The 14,528-nt window shown below is 44.8% G+C and overlaps 1 long non-coding RNA gene across 2 annotated transcripts; it reads left to right on the top strand.

Annotated features, from left to right (window-relative positions):
* Nucleotides 1–1,213: 1,213 nt before the first annotated feature.
* Nucleotides 1,214–13,169, top strand: LOC118160245. Of its 2 annotated transcripts, XR_004747377.1 has the most exons (4): nucleotides 1,214–1,516; nucleotides 3,727–3,791; nucleotides 4,023–4,172; nucleotides 13,022–13,169. It is a non-coding gene; the product is annotated as an uncharacterized LOC118160245 (long non-coding RNA). The 2 variants fall into 2 exon arrangements; XR_004747376.1 differs by lacking the exon at nucleotides 13,022–13,169 and having other exon boundaries at nucleotides 4,023–4,383.
* Nucleotides 13,170–14,528: the final 1,359 nt, after the last annotated feature.

Below are 14,528 nucleotides of genomic sequence, written 5' to 3'. Positions count from 1 at the left end.
ATTATATGCAATTTTGTGACAACTTTATTAGACCAAAGTGCTGTTTATTCAGCATGCTGTTTCCAAGCGTGCCTAGCAGCAGCTGCCTGAGGAAAAAGTATAGGCACCAGGAGTAGGATCACTTTGCACTTGTCAAGCTCATCTTATGGTTTTGGCACATCTCAGAAATACCCACGATGAGGAGTTTGATCAGCCCTCCTAGAACACAGCATACCTGAAGCAGGACAGCTCACAGTCCAAGCTGTTTGTTTTTCTTGCAGCTGCATGTGAGCTGCTTTCGATTGTACACCCGCATTTCTCCCACCACAGGTAATTTAAAACAGGAACATCTCCAAGTTATTGAAATGCTCTGTTTCAATACTTCATCGTCAAGCAGCTTGCCATTTAGGCATTTGTTTTTAAGGTGAAACAAAACATTTTCATTGAGATAAAACTCAATTTCTTTTGCAAAGTGTTTCCATTATATGTGAAAATTCAAATTCCACGCTGCTTTGGAGAGAAGGGAAAGATAGAATAGTCTCTGCCAAAAACACAGAGACAAGCTAAGAAAAGTCAATACTCCTGGATTTCAGCTAACCCTTAGTCACCATCTGCCTGTTAAGTTTTCATTTTATGGACTGCTAGGGTTTATAAACTTCCTTTCCTTGCAAACTAGTTGCAAAGGTCTGGAAGTATTGCTGTTCCTTGCTGGAACGAGCAAAAGCTGATGAGCCGTATCATTTTTGCCTAACCCAAACTCCAAGTGTTTTGCTTTGGAAAGCCTGGGGGGCTGCGTTTGTTGGTTGGCCAACCAGGTTTTTTAAGAGGAAGGTCTGTTTTCTCTTCCTGGTGACAAGCTGCTGGGCAAAACTTGGGGCTCAGCCAGCTCAACCCTTGGCTAGCCAGGTGGACCTGCCTCTGGCAGCCCTCCTGTGGGCTTCTGCACCACGCTCGGGTTGCTGCAGGGCTTGTTAGCTCCCTGAGCAGCCCCCTGGTGCTGAACACAGCACACAAGTGTTTCCCTGTGGACTTGAGGGAAGAGCCTGTGATGTCTCCAGCTCGCAGCAGCGTCTGGAGAAGAGCCACCCTCCAGCTTCACCCTCCTTTCTGCCTGACAGCTAAATAAAGACATGATATTCGTTAGGGTATGGTGAGGCTCCTAGGGAAATATGATCAAACACAAAGATCAGACAGGAACTGTAACTGAGGAGCCTGTTTGGGAAATTGGCTCCTGAGGTTCCTTGTTTCAGCCGGTGCCATTTCAGAGCAGCCAGGTGCCCGTTGTGCTTCTGATCTGAGGGCTCATTGCAAGGCAGCTGCAGAGGCCTGGAAGGTTTTCCCTTCAGGCCTGACCCTGTTAGCACTGGGAAGGGCAGGAGAGCACACACAGAGCCAGGAGCTGACCTGGAGAGGAAGAAGGAGGCAGCAAAATGCGACTCAGAGGTGTCCAAAAACCCTTTCCATGCTGTGAGGAGGGTTGCCACCTGGAAATCGAAGGAGGAAGCGCTCTGTACCTGGAAGAGCTTCATGTGCTCAGGTGGGGACCTGAGCTGTGGTGACTGAGCAATGTCTGAGCCCAACCTGTTCCTGTAGGGTGGCAGCTGGATGAGATGCCATGTGCCAGTGGTAGCCATCTGTGAGTGCCCCAGACTTGTGATGGTTGTGTGATGTGCAATGGGGTGCTGGGGAACCCACCTTGCTTCTCCATCTTTGCAGGCCAAGCCAAAGCAAGTGGCTTTAGGATTGTCATGGGGTTGGTGCATGGTCATGTTTGCTTTGGAGCTGCTCAGTCTTCTCCAAAGTGAGGAGCCGAGCCCTGCTGGAAAGGAGATGTTTCCCCATACACAGACCAAATCCCTGATCTAGCAGTTTCAGACTGAAACTTCTTCATGGAGCTCACGTTAGACAAGGCCACAGCAAACACTCCCAGCTCAGGTTTTAGAGTGATTTGATGACAGACTCTCTTTTAAAACAGCCTCAACATGGCATCAGTTGAAGGTTATTTTTTAAATTGTGCAGCTGAATGAAAAGGAAATGACCTGTGAGGGCTTTTGAAAATTATTATTTTTTAATTAGTTGGTGAGGAGTCATCCTTGGTACGTGCCTTGTAGCTGGCTCAATGTGGGTCTTCTGCCTGCCTTTGTGTGCGGGTACATATGGTCTCGGTGGATGTGCATGGAGTGGAAGCAGTCCTGTTCCGTAGGTCCCCTGTGCTCAGGTTTGTGTTTGTGTACTGGGAGAGTTAATGAGAACAGACTGCCTTTCTTTCCCTTCGTTCCCCAATCCCATCTGTTCAAACAAAAGGCTGAAAGGGAGAGAGAGCCGAGACCCTGCTGGTCAAGAGGGGATGGATAATAACACATATCCTTGGGCTACATTTCAGCACATGCAACCCTTTCAAGCTGTGCTAAAGCTTTTATTCAGGCAAGAGAAAGAACAACCAATATAAAATAAGTTTCTTCTTTTCTTTTTTCTTTTTTTTTTTTTTTCTAAAAAGAAAAAAAGAAAAAAAAAAAAGCTGTATCAGGCCTGAAGGATGCTACATTCCGTTCTATTCCTCTAACATTTTATAAAGCTGGATTATCAAAAAAAGAGTGTAAACCAGTGCTGATTATATTTGTGTGCGTACAGACAGGGTGCAGTATTGGGACAGAGCAAGAGACATATGCAGAGGGGCCAGGGATGGCTTAGAAAGTCAATTTTCACTATGTTTGCACATGGTAACAGTTCCAGATTCGTGTAATTAACTATACATCAAAAGGGTGTGAAGGAGGATATATTCCTCTCCACCCTGGGGAATCGATGGGTACTTTGCAATTCATGGTTAACCCCCCATCCACGTATTTGTCATTATGGGCATGCCAAACAACTCATCTGAAGATCAAAATAGCTTTCTTGGGGACTGTTACAGCGGGAGCAGCATGAGAGATGGCACCTCAAGTCCCGCTGTGGGCACCAAGCGTCAGAGAGGGAAGCAGCCCTGGATGGCAGCGCTGGTGCTCAGCCCTCTGCCAGCCGTTCCAGGGGCGTCGTAATGGTTTACGGGAGAAAAATGGTCTCAAATGCCATTAGTTTAATGCTTCATAATGTCGTTGTGTCTGTTTTAAATGCAATCACAGAGCTCAGGGGACACCCAGGACTGAAATAAAAAGGAGGAGAAGAGCTTGCAGAAATGTAATGATGGAAAAGGAGGCAGGGGAATCTTTGGAGAGAGAAGAAATGAGATTTACCAATTCTTTTCCATTGATCAGGGAGCACACGAGTAGCCATTGTCGGACAGTATTCACCACAGGAACTGATTGCGTTCTGGTTGCAATAAACACAGCAAAGTCATAGAATCAGTCCTGGGGAGGAGAGATCCCTTGAGAGAGGGGTTTGCAAAACACAGGGCCTGGTCCTGGCCAGTAATTTCAAGCGAATTTTCTAATGCTCTGCTATCAGCTCTGCACCATTTTCATAAGTAGTGCACAGTCGATCCCACAAAATGTGTCTGTCAACCCCTAGCAGTCAGGGGCTTTACTGATCTGTATGTGGGTGCCTAACTCAGGGGTGCCTAACTCTCACCGTCTCAAAGGGAGGGAGACAGAAACAATAAAGAGGGTCAAAAACAGCAAACAAGCTGAATCTGACCTGCTCATGCCAATTGAAATGCAAATAAATAAATTTATAAAGTGATAAGTATAATCAGTAGTTATGCAGGCTTTGGAAATCTTTCTAAGCATTTCACATCTCATTTCAATCACACAGGTGGAGCTGTTTCCATCTGGATAAAATTATTCTGTGGCTGGCACCTTGCACTCCAAGCTAAGCAGGTACATGCTCCAGCCAGACAGGAGTTGTTTCCTTCCAGCAGTCATCATTTATTCTTCTCCAGAGTGGGATTTAAGAATGTGTGGGGATCATAACACTGTACAGCACTGATCCTTTGTGTCCCTTTTTTCTTGAATCCTAACAGCTGGGACCAACCTGGTCCTGTTCATCAGTGCTGGGGGCTAACCTGATGTAGAAAATTTCCATGATCAGCACATCTCTTCTTCTCACAGGGAATCCATCTAATACATAGAGGGAACACTGTGGCTGATCTCTTGTCTCTCACTCAAAAGGAGACCCCTTGAGCCTGGCCGAACCCTGCACTATTGATATATGAGCAGGACGTGCATCTGCTGGATTTATTCATCAAGCAACTACAAGAGGTGCTTTCTAGGGATTAATGTTCTGGTGGGTGTGTGCAGAGGTTGCAGGGAGAAGGAATTGTGGCAGTAGCTGGTTTACTGAAAAGACAGAAAAATGTATGTGACAGAAATAGGGCCCTTAGCAATGCAGATAGCTATAGATCAATGGATGGGTTGCTTTCAGCGCCTCTGTTTGCTTTCTGCAACACCTATTTGTAGAAAAATAAAACAGTTTTTGACAAGGCCCTGACACGGCCAGTTGCGTTATAAGGGTCTGTTCTCAGTCTCTTACAACCAAGCCAAATGTAACCCTTGAGGCTGAGACTCGCCATGGTGAATCTCTCTGGTGGTTTGGACTGGGGGAGCTGAATTTAATCTGAAGCAGCTCAGAAAGGGTTTCTCAGAACGAGGCTAGAGAAAAGGAAACAGATGTATCTGTGGTTTAAAATTGACTTGCAGTGCCTTTCTTTGAGATGATCTAAAGATTCTTTGGAGCAGTGACTAGAAATTTGACTGGAAAGGGCTCCTACTGCAGGGGATATTTCTGTCGTCTCCTGAAACACTGCCCTAATCTGGCCAGACTGTAAGCCCCCAAAGAAAACCAGAGTAAATCTCATTTGCACACACACAACAGCGTTTTCTCAGAGTTTACCAGCCAAATTTTCTGCCTATCCTTGGCATGCATGACCACTGTGTATGACCCATCACGACTGAGCAAAGAAGTGTGCAGTCCTGAGCTTCGTTTTCCTTGCAACTTGCTTAGTGGTGTGAGGCTACATGTGGTGCTGGCACCACAAGAGAAACCATAGAACATGGATCATGTGAATACATCTGAGAGGCACACAGGCAAGTTTCTTTTGCATTTCACTAATAGCCAAAAGCAATTAGATGGGCTTAGATCTTCTGGCTTAGAGCTTTCTTTGCTGAGCAGTGAGAAAAGTCAGTGAAGTAGAGATATTTATTATCACAGGTGAAATAAATCAAACTCTTTATTTAGCTCCTGACATGAAAAATAAATAAACTAAAGTGAATATTTCTCACTGAAGACCATCAGATTATTTATTTATTTATTGAGGGATTGTTATGTGATCCCCAAATATGTTACTTGAACCTGATGTATCAGCAGGCTTCCAGCACAAGGCTTTAGGAAAGCAGAACATACATTGGCATGTGTTCAACACCCTTTCTGGGAAACATCTCTTCCTTTGGCTGTCACTCAAACAGTGTTTTGCATCTTACCCACTTTCCAGGAAAATAGTAGCGAGTCTGGTGGTATAAGGATGAGGTAACATTTTGATATGGGGAAGAACAGGTGAGCACTATGGCAGGTGGCTTGGAGCAACTTTGGAATAAACTGGAGTTTCTAGCTGAAGGCTGAACAAGAAAGACTGTATATTTCTTGTGACTGAATTGATATGCCTGAAAAAGAAGTTAGCATAGCCAGGTAGACAAGAAAAAACATGTTCAAAGGGATACATCAAAGATATGCAGGAACTGGAAAATTCAAAGAGAAGAGCCAAAGGTGTTTCATGCTGTCATCAGAAGACCACTGCTTTCAATGAAGCTGATGAAGCTTTTCTAGTATCTAGAGATAAGTAATAGAACTAGTAGCATTGCCAGGAAAGAAATAGTAAGATCACTGTGAGTGAAATATGAACAGAAATGCAGGTCTGTGTGAAAGACTAAAAAGCAAATATAGAGTAAGTTTTGAAAGGCTGTCCTGGGTTGAGCACCAAGGATATGACTGACAGCAGTCAAACTGGTAAACACTGAGGAAAAAGCTGTTTACATCAGGTCTGGACTTCAACAGGGCCCCAGCACAACTCTGTGCTCTGACAAAAAGTCCCTCCCCAGCTTTCCTGTAGGCCCACTTTAGGCGCTGGAAGGCTGCTATAAGGTCTCCCCAGAGTCTTCTCTTCTCCAGCCTGAACAACTCCTGCAGGCTGTCTTCATAGGAGAGGTGCTCCAGCCCTCTGATCATCCTCATGGCCCTCCTCTGGAATTTCTCCAACAGGTCCATTTCCTTCTTGTGCTGGGGACCCCAGAGCTGAATGCAGTGCTCTAGGTGGGTTCTCTTGAGAGTAGGGTAGAGGGGGCAATCACCTCCCTCACCCTGCTGTCCATGTTGCTTTTGATGCAGCCCAGGACACTGCTGGCTTTCTGGGCTGCAAGCGCACATTGCTGGCTCATGTTGAGCTTCTCACCAACCAACTCCCTGAAGTCCTTCTCCTCAGGGTTTCTCTCAATCCACTCACCATCCAGCCTCTATATGTGCTTGGGATTGCCCCAACACATGTGCAGGACCTTGCACTTGGCCTTGTTGAACTTCACGAGGTTTGCACTAGCCCACCTCTCAAGTCTGCCCAGGTCCCTCTGGATGGCATCCCTTCCATCCAGCGTGTTGACTGAACCACACAGCTTGGTGTCATCAGCAAACTTGCTGAAGATGCACTCGATCCCACTGTCCGTGTCACCAACAATGATGCTGAACAGCACTGCTCCCAATACTGACCCCTGAAGAACACCACTCGTTACTAATCTCTGCTTGGACTCTGAGCCATTATTGACTGCAACTCTTTGAGTGCAACCGTCCAGCCAATTCCTTACCTGCTGAGGGGTCCATCCATCAAATCTATGTCTCTCCAATTAGACACAAGGGTGTTGTGTGGGACAATGTCAAATGCTTTGCACATGTCCAGGTAGATGATGTCAGTTGCTCTTCTTATCAGCCATGCTTTTGTGCTCTCTCAAAAGAGACCTTAAGACACAATAGATTAGTTGTTGTTGGACTAGCTAATCTAGAGACTGATCAGATATTTCTACTATTCTGTGGGTATTTATTCTGTGCCACAAGGATGTCAATACCTATTCTCCTGTTGTATGACGAACCACATCTGGAACTGGCTTTTGCGGCAAGCAGGCAAGAACAGCTGTGGTGCAGCACATCTGCTGTATACTCACATCATATACTCACGTCATACTGTACCACCCAGTCCAGGAGTGGATGTTGGTGATCTCCATCAGGATCCTCGCTTCTGAGTACTTGATGAAGGGCCCAACCTTTAACTCTCTCTCAATAATTAGTGAGAGTTTCTGCTCTTGTAACACAATGACCAGTAATAAAGCAGGGCTAACCCACAGCTCTATATCAAAACAGCCTAGGATGCTGAACTGCTTGAAAGCTGGCTCCTAGTTTGGTGGATGGATCTAATAGTGTTTCAACAAGTTGACTGACTACAGATGGGCAAACACTGTCCTGCTTAGCTCCCTATCTCTGCTTCAGATATTACTGCCACTCTTGGAGAAACTCAAGGAGCCACCATGCACAGAAAAAAGGAGCCTATCTGGTATAGACACTTCTCTGAGTGTGACGGTGGTATAACTTTCACTTGACAGAAATTCCCCTGCTGAAGATGCTATTGTTTTGAATGCAATTATCTTTTACAAGGTTCATCCAATCCACCTAATCATCCTTATCTTAATGTGCTTTTCCTTCCTACATTGTCACGTAAAATCCATTTCCTTTCAATTTACTTCAGATCTATCTGCATCTAGATTACTGCAACTTGGATGCAAGGTAATTAAATGTGGTTTGTCTGAGTAGAAAGGCAATGAATCCTATTACAGCTTGTTTATGCTACCAAGTAATGCAGGTTTCTCTGTGCCATCCCGCCAGTGTCTTAACCCTACCATAGAAAGGCTGTGTTTTAGGCCACATGCAAGCTTCTCTGTGCATTTTGTCCTTGGGCTGTCTTCTGAGATTCCTGATTAATACAACTTGGTTTTTAGGTCTGTGGACTTAAAAATACCTATCCTACTAGGATCTGCCTCAATAGCTCATACCGTGCTGACTCTCACTTGAACTTCTGTTTCTGACAGAAATATTTAAGACTGCTAACTCTGTCTTCATGGTTAACAAGGCTACAAGGTGGCTTATGTTGTTGTTTGTTTGTTTTAGTTATTGTTTTTACCCTTTGGCTAAGATGCAGTCCGGTGCTAGAATCCCTCTGTGCCTGATGGGACTTGACCCTGGCCTTGGCCTCTCATAATACTGTGCGCTCTGGGAGCTTGTAAATTTATACTCTGAATCCTATTTTGTGTAGTACTTTCACCTTTTGGATGCTACTGAGAAGGAAGTTGTTTGGTAGCAAAAATCCTGGATGTCTTAATGATACAGAGGAGGTTTTTTGATTGTCTGCAGGTCAAGCATGCACTGTAAACCCACCATTGAGAGCTACTTTAACACAAATTCAAGAAAAGGTCAAGTGAGGTAAATCCACCTCTACAGAGTAAGGTTCAAATCTTGGATACTATTACAGGGTGATTAGAGTAAGGAAGTCTTGCACTGATTTATCTTGTACATTGTCTGAAGCTTCTTCATGGGTCAAGAAACCTGGTGGATCCTTCTGAAGAAATGTTTTGGTATCGATGAGTTTTGTGTAGGAGCCATGGGCTGGGAGAAGCAAGGGGTATGTGTGTGGTTCTCTGCAGTTCTTTTAAGATACTTTCTTTGAAATCTATGCTTGCTCTGCTATAAGGCTAAATGGTATAGGGTAGACTTTGAGGTGGTCAATAGATTCATTTTGGTTGAGATCTCTTGAGCTTGTGTTTGCTTGGAACAATTCAGTCAAGGTGAAAATCATGGCCCAACTCATAGGACCCACCTGTTCAGAAGGTAGTGCTGTCCAAGTAAGGACTGGAAAAAAATAAAAATAAAAATAAAAATAAATCCCTTTCCACCATTCTCTTGTTAAATGGGATACAATGACTTCCTGTAAAGCCACTGCTGACTCAGTCCTTTTCACTCAGCCATTTCTTGTACAAAAGCTCCTCTGTACACTGGCTTATCCATACTGCCTTTCTCAGATGCTTTTGTAATTTTTCTGCATTCTTAATGAAAGGGTGGAGGACCAGAGCTACAGACAGTTTTTCAAGATATGGATTTACTATGATTTTACACTATGACATAATGATGCTCTCTCTTGCTCTCTGCCACTTCTGTTCTCTCTACAATTATAATAATACCTAACATTTCATTTTCTTTTTCCATGCCATTTCATTTTCTTTTTCCATGCCACCAAGAACCAAGCTGATATTATCATGAAACAATATATCATAACTACAAGATCTTCTTTCTGTGGTTGGCTCAGGACCTATCAGTTGCATGTGGAGTTAGAAATGTTCTTCCGTGCAAACACCACTTTATCACTTCATTTGGATTGAATTTCTTGTGCTATTTTATCAGTCTTACACAGCCCTTCTGCAATTTTTCATAGTAAGTCCTTGCCTTTATTATCTGGAATAACAAAATTCCAATACTGCATGTGGCTATATCATAGGGTGATAGAGCTCTACCTATAGAGGACACTTCTGGAAAAGTCTTGAAGCCTGTCTTAAATCCTGGAATTGCTTGAATGGGAAGAAAACCTTGGTATGGTGAATCTTGAGTCTGAAAGCCTGAGATGTGGGAAAGGGTTGTCTTTGAATGTTGTATCTGCACACAGGCAGATTCTGTTTTCTGCTCTGCTTTTCTTTTCCTTTTCTTTCTTTGTGTATATCTTGTCTGTGAGCTCATGCTGGGCTCTAGCCCTGGGGTTTGCAAATCTTTCTGCCACTTCCATGCACAGAACAGTTCTGAGGAAGGAGAAAGACAGAGGGCTTCTCTGAAGGATAGACGTTGTATGACAAACCTCTTGTCTTTTGGTCCTTGTGAAAATACTTCTGTGCCAGTCTGTCCCTCTAACCATGATTAAAGTTGTGGAGATCTCTTCTTTGTAATCTTGACTGTCTATTTAATGACTCCTTCCTATTCTCTCCTTGCCTGGTAACTGGCTTTTCCTGGATTGAACTTGCTTCTAGCCCCTGAGCAAGCTGCTGTCTCAGGCTTGCTGGGGCAGCATCTTTCCTTCTTCCATGCTTGCAGCTCTACCCAGCTGCTCACATCGTTCCCCTTCCTCACTGCTCCACCTGCATATGCCCCAAGTTCACACAGCCCTCCTCATTTGTACACTGCACCACTCTCATGCAAAATCCCTTGCCTTATGCCCAGTTTCTGGTTGATGCAGCTTCTCCATCTAGGTAAGCTGGCTTCTTCTGCTTTTCTTTCATCCTGCACTGCTTTTGCTTTGATTTAAGCACTTGTATTGTCACCTTCTTTCATCCCTTCCTTTAGGAAGGAGTTGTGCCCAAAGCAGCTTTCACTTCTTCCATTTCTCAGTCAGGAACTCCAGAACAACTGTCTCCTCTTGCTTTCTGAGTGACTCTGTGTCCTGCCACACTGAGAGCTATTACTGCACACGCAAATGTGCATGTCAGTAAGAGAGCTTGGGAGGAAGAAGCACCAAAACCAGATGCATGTGTATGTGTCTGGGATTTTTTATATACATATAATTTTTTAAAACTGCCTAAAGCAGCAGGGTGGGTGTGAGAAGAGTGTAACTTCTGTAGCATCACCTGCTTCCTCAGGCTGAATGGGTGGAAGCCTCCACAGGCTGGAGCGGAGGCGAGAGCAGCGCTGTCACCCTGCCCCTGAGCTGCAGCACCGAACAGCAGGAGCGGGGACGGCTGCAGCAGCGGGCACGGGCTGACGGCAGTGGAGGAGCAGAACATCCCTGCAGCAGCAAAACTTGTGCACCCCACAGCACAGTGAGGGAAGGAAGAGAAGAACGGAGCTGCTTCCAAGCTGGTGGAGAGCAGTGGCAGGCAGAGGAGCCTGCTCTGGGGAGAGAGAGGGATCAAAGCACATAGCAGTGAGCTGACAAAAATCTGCGTTAGGCAGCCCAACTTTGTGCCTGCGCCTGTGTGCCTGCAAGTGGACTGGGTCTGAGCTCTGTTACATTCTGAGCCTGAGTTATTCCAGCCCAGTGACTCAATTTATTTCTGTCTCGGCTCCTGACATTTCTCTTTCAGGTGGCTGCCGCCTGGTTTTGGGTGGGGCTGTGGGCTGGGGTGACTCATGTTTCCAAGCTCTTATCGGCATCAGTATGATGTTCTGCTTTTCTTTTCTGTCATATGGCATCCCGCTCCCCTCCTCTCCCTCCCCTCCCTCCGACGTCTCCCAGAGGAGGCGACAGACGGTCCTGTAATTTGGTTCCATTCGCTCGACTGGAGCAACACCTGCCCCCCTCTCTGGGGACGGGAGGGTCTCATCCCAAACCGTGCAAGGAGCCAAAGACAAATCTGAAGCCCACATGCAAATAGAGCCCAGGATAAAACAACACGGCCATTCTGGGCAGGAAAGGCAAAATCCCTCACCAGGGGAAGAGGCAGGAAAAACAGAATCGCCGCTGAAGAAATAAATAAGAAGTGCCAGGAGATTGTCTTTTCCTTTTGGGTCGGCTGCTATTGTGGTTATTGATCTGTCCCACCCTGGAGAATAAACTGAGAGTACTGAAAAATAATGGCTGATATTAGAACATATTTATTCGCCCTAAAAGGACTGGGTTAATTGGGTTACAGGATGGCTAGATACATGAATAGATAGATAGAATGTCTCTGGTATTTCTTCATGGCTATATAATGGAAGAGATCCATTTCTTTGTTGAATTTCATATACAACATCCTCTTCAGCTCACCCTCCCCATCTCTCTCCCTCTCCCACTCACATGTACACTGTTTTTTTGTTTGTTTGTTTGTTTTCTAGAAATACAACAAAGATATCAAATCACATCCAAGATGCTCATAATTTCTCTGCTGTAAATATCAGTAGTAATATTCAACCTGCTTCACTCACCTTTTGACTTGAAGAATAAGGCACTACTCATAGTTCCATGGAAATTAGTATATTTATTTATAGAAGTTACTTTTGGCTTGCTGCTTGTCTGCAGTTGCTGTAGCAGGGTCAGGATCTGTTTCTAAGGCTCAGCTGAATGCATTAGATGCTCTGTTTCCTAATCATACCAATAAAAATGCATACTATGCCTCATGTCTATGTATGTCCATATAGGTCTACAATGTCTTAAAACATCATATCACTTTATGTTAAGGGTTGCGGGATGTCCATGCTACTGGGATATTATAGATCTATACATTGGAAGCACTTCCTGCTTGTGAGTGCTGGAGGCTTCTGATCCATGTTTTATTTATCATGTTGAATCAAGCTTAAATCACCTCTTTTAGCCCCAGATGAAGGTCCAGGGGTATCGCTGTACATTCTTTGTCTTTGTGTATGCTTTTTTTCATGGCTTGCAGGATGAGTTCCTCTTTAAATGTGAAAGAATGGTATCTGAATGTCGCTTTAATGTTAGCTTTACTCACTACAAACCCAGAAAATATTAACTCCATATTTCTTCCCTGCCAGCTGGACTGGCTGAACATGGTATAACCTTTCTTTGAGCAGTTCCACCCTGTTCCTCCTGTAATATTGTGCAAGATCACTTATTTCTATATTGTTGAGGGAACATAGACGTAGGCAAAGTAACTTTGATTACATAATTAGACTTTATCACTCTCTAATGCAGACTCGCAATGAGATGGAGTTAAAGTTGTTTACTCCTTCTCCATAAATCCAGACTTTTGAGCACTTAGTCATGCAGCCTTTTTATTGTGTTAGCCTTGTAGCTTGTCCATACGACTCAGAGCTTTCTCAAGAATTAAGGAAAAAAAGTAACAGTGGGATGAGGGAGCAAAACCTACATTTTGTTATCAGCAGTCATCAGATACTAGATGACAGTGAGGTTCCTTGATGCCAGCAGGAAAAAACAAAAGTGGTTGAGCTGATGTCATGGTGGTGAGAGGACATAAGCAAGGTGGTGAGTGGATGGCAGTGAGATTGGATTTGCAGGGAGAAGCAATTTTGTCCATCAGATAAAAGGTTGCATTCAGAAGAAAGGAAAACATCTTCAGGTCAAACACCCACAGTTCTTCTGCAGGTTAAACTTGATGCTCGATCCTGCTGCTACCACCAAAAGCAAAGCCCTTCCTGCCATCCCTCTGAGTGCAAGCATGTTCTCCGTTTCCCCAGGGGAAGGTAGGAATGGCACAACCTGGAGAAGAATCTTGTTTCCAAACCTGAGCGGCCCCCAGCTATCTCTGTGATGCATGTTCCTGTGCTTGCAGGGCAGAAGGCTTGCTGGCACAGGAGCTGATCCCTCCAGCCTGTGCTGCACAGGGGCTGCATGGTGGGGATGTTTCTGGGTATGTGAATTGGTGGAGAATCAGCTCTGATGTAGGAGGGCCTTATCACTTGGACAAGGAGTCCCATGTGCATGGCCTTGAGACCCAGGACACATCTGGGCTGATAACCACTGCTGGGTCTACAGCGAACTTCATTGTACAGTCCGAGTTTGATCATCCCGCAGCATGTGAGGTGATGCAAACCCCAGAAGAGGGAATGAGGACGAGGGGGCAGGGGACACTGGTTTCACATCTCCTTATCCAGCAGCCCATCTGTCTGAATAAACCACTGGTGGGTGCAGTCACTGTACTCTCCCCTAAACCATGCATTTGCACACTTGAGAAGGAAAAACATGCTAATCTTTTTATTAACTAAGTCTTCCTGAATGTTGGTAGCCAGAAGGCTTTCTGGATTGCAGGATTTATAATATCACTTGGACAATTATCATCGAACTTGACCCAGTGTCCAGACTTAGGCAGAACCTAATAAACAACCCTGTCCTGAAGTAAACCAGCTCCAAAGCTGGTGGAGTTTTTTCAGCACTGAAAACTGCTGGATTTTATAACTGTGCATTGAACTACCAAGTCTGCGTGTGCTCCCTTGGGACTTGGGAAGTGTGCATTGGTAGAAAGTGGAATTAACAGCCTCTCTGACAGGTTTTCTGCATGGAGCTTTTCAGCTGGGCAAGACCACACTTAATTAAACCACTGTGCAAAGTGTCAGCCATAAAAATGGGAGGGGAGGGAGGGCTTTATCTCTAAAGCAAGTAACAATGGACCTGCTTTTTCTGCTGCATGCCTCCTGCCCAAGTCAATGGCAATATTCAAATTATAGGTAAAATTAACTCCTTGTGGTAAAGAAGAAAATGATTTAATAAATAAGGTGGCACAGAGCTCTCGCTTTACTCAGGTGATAACCTTTCTTTTATTGAATCTGTAGCTGTGCCATTTTTCTCATGACAGGCTTTGTCAGTGGAACCTTACATAAAGGAGCATGGCTGAGGTTCTTCTAACCTGGGGAAAGGGCCTGAGATTTTTATTTGGTTTTAGTAGAATTGGACCTGACCAGAGAGGGGTCAAAACTGAATTTAAACAAGTGCAAGAAAATCCACTGCACATGGGCAGGATGCAACACTTACATTTTAGTTGCAAAGTCGTACGTACCACAGAGCGATGCAGCAGAGCAGGCGCTTCCCAGTCCCAGGTTTGATTTTACAGCCTGAACTTTGAAACATGAGGACAGATGCCAGTTGTCATGGGGAG

This window comes from Oxyura jamaicensis, chromosome 1 (genome assembly GCF_011077185.1).
Source record: "Oxyura jamaicensis isolate SHBP4307 breed ruddy duck chromosome 1, BPBGC_Ojam_1.0, whole genome shotgun sequence".
Lineage (NCBI taxonomy): Eukaryota > Metazoa > Chordata > Aves > Anseriformes > Anatidae > Oxyura > Oxyura jamaicensis.
Note: the sequence above shows the minus strand (reverse complement) of the source record. Positions and strands in the feature narration are given on the sequence as shown.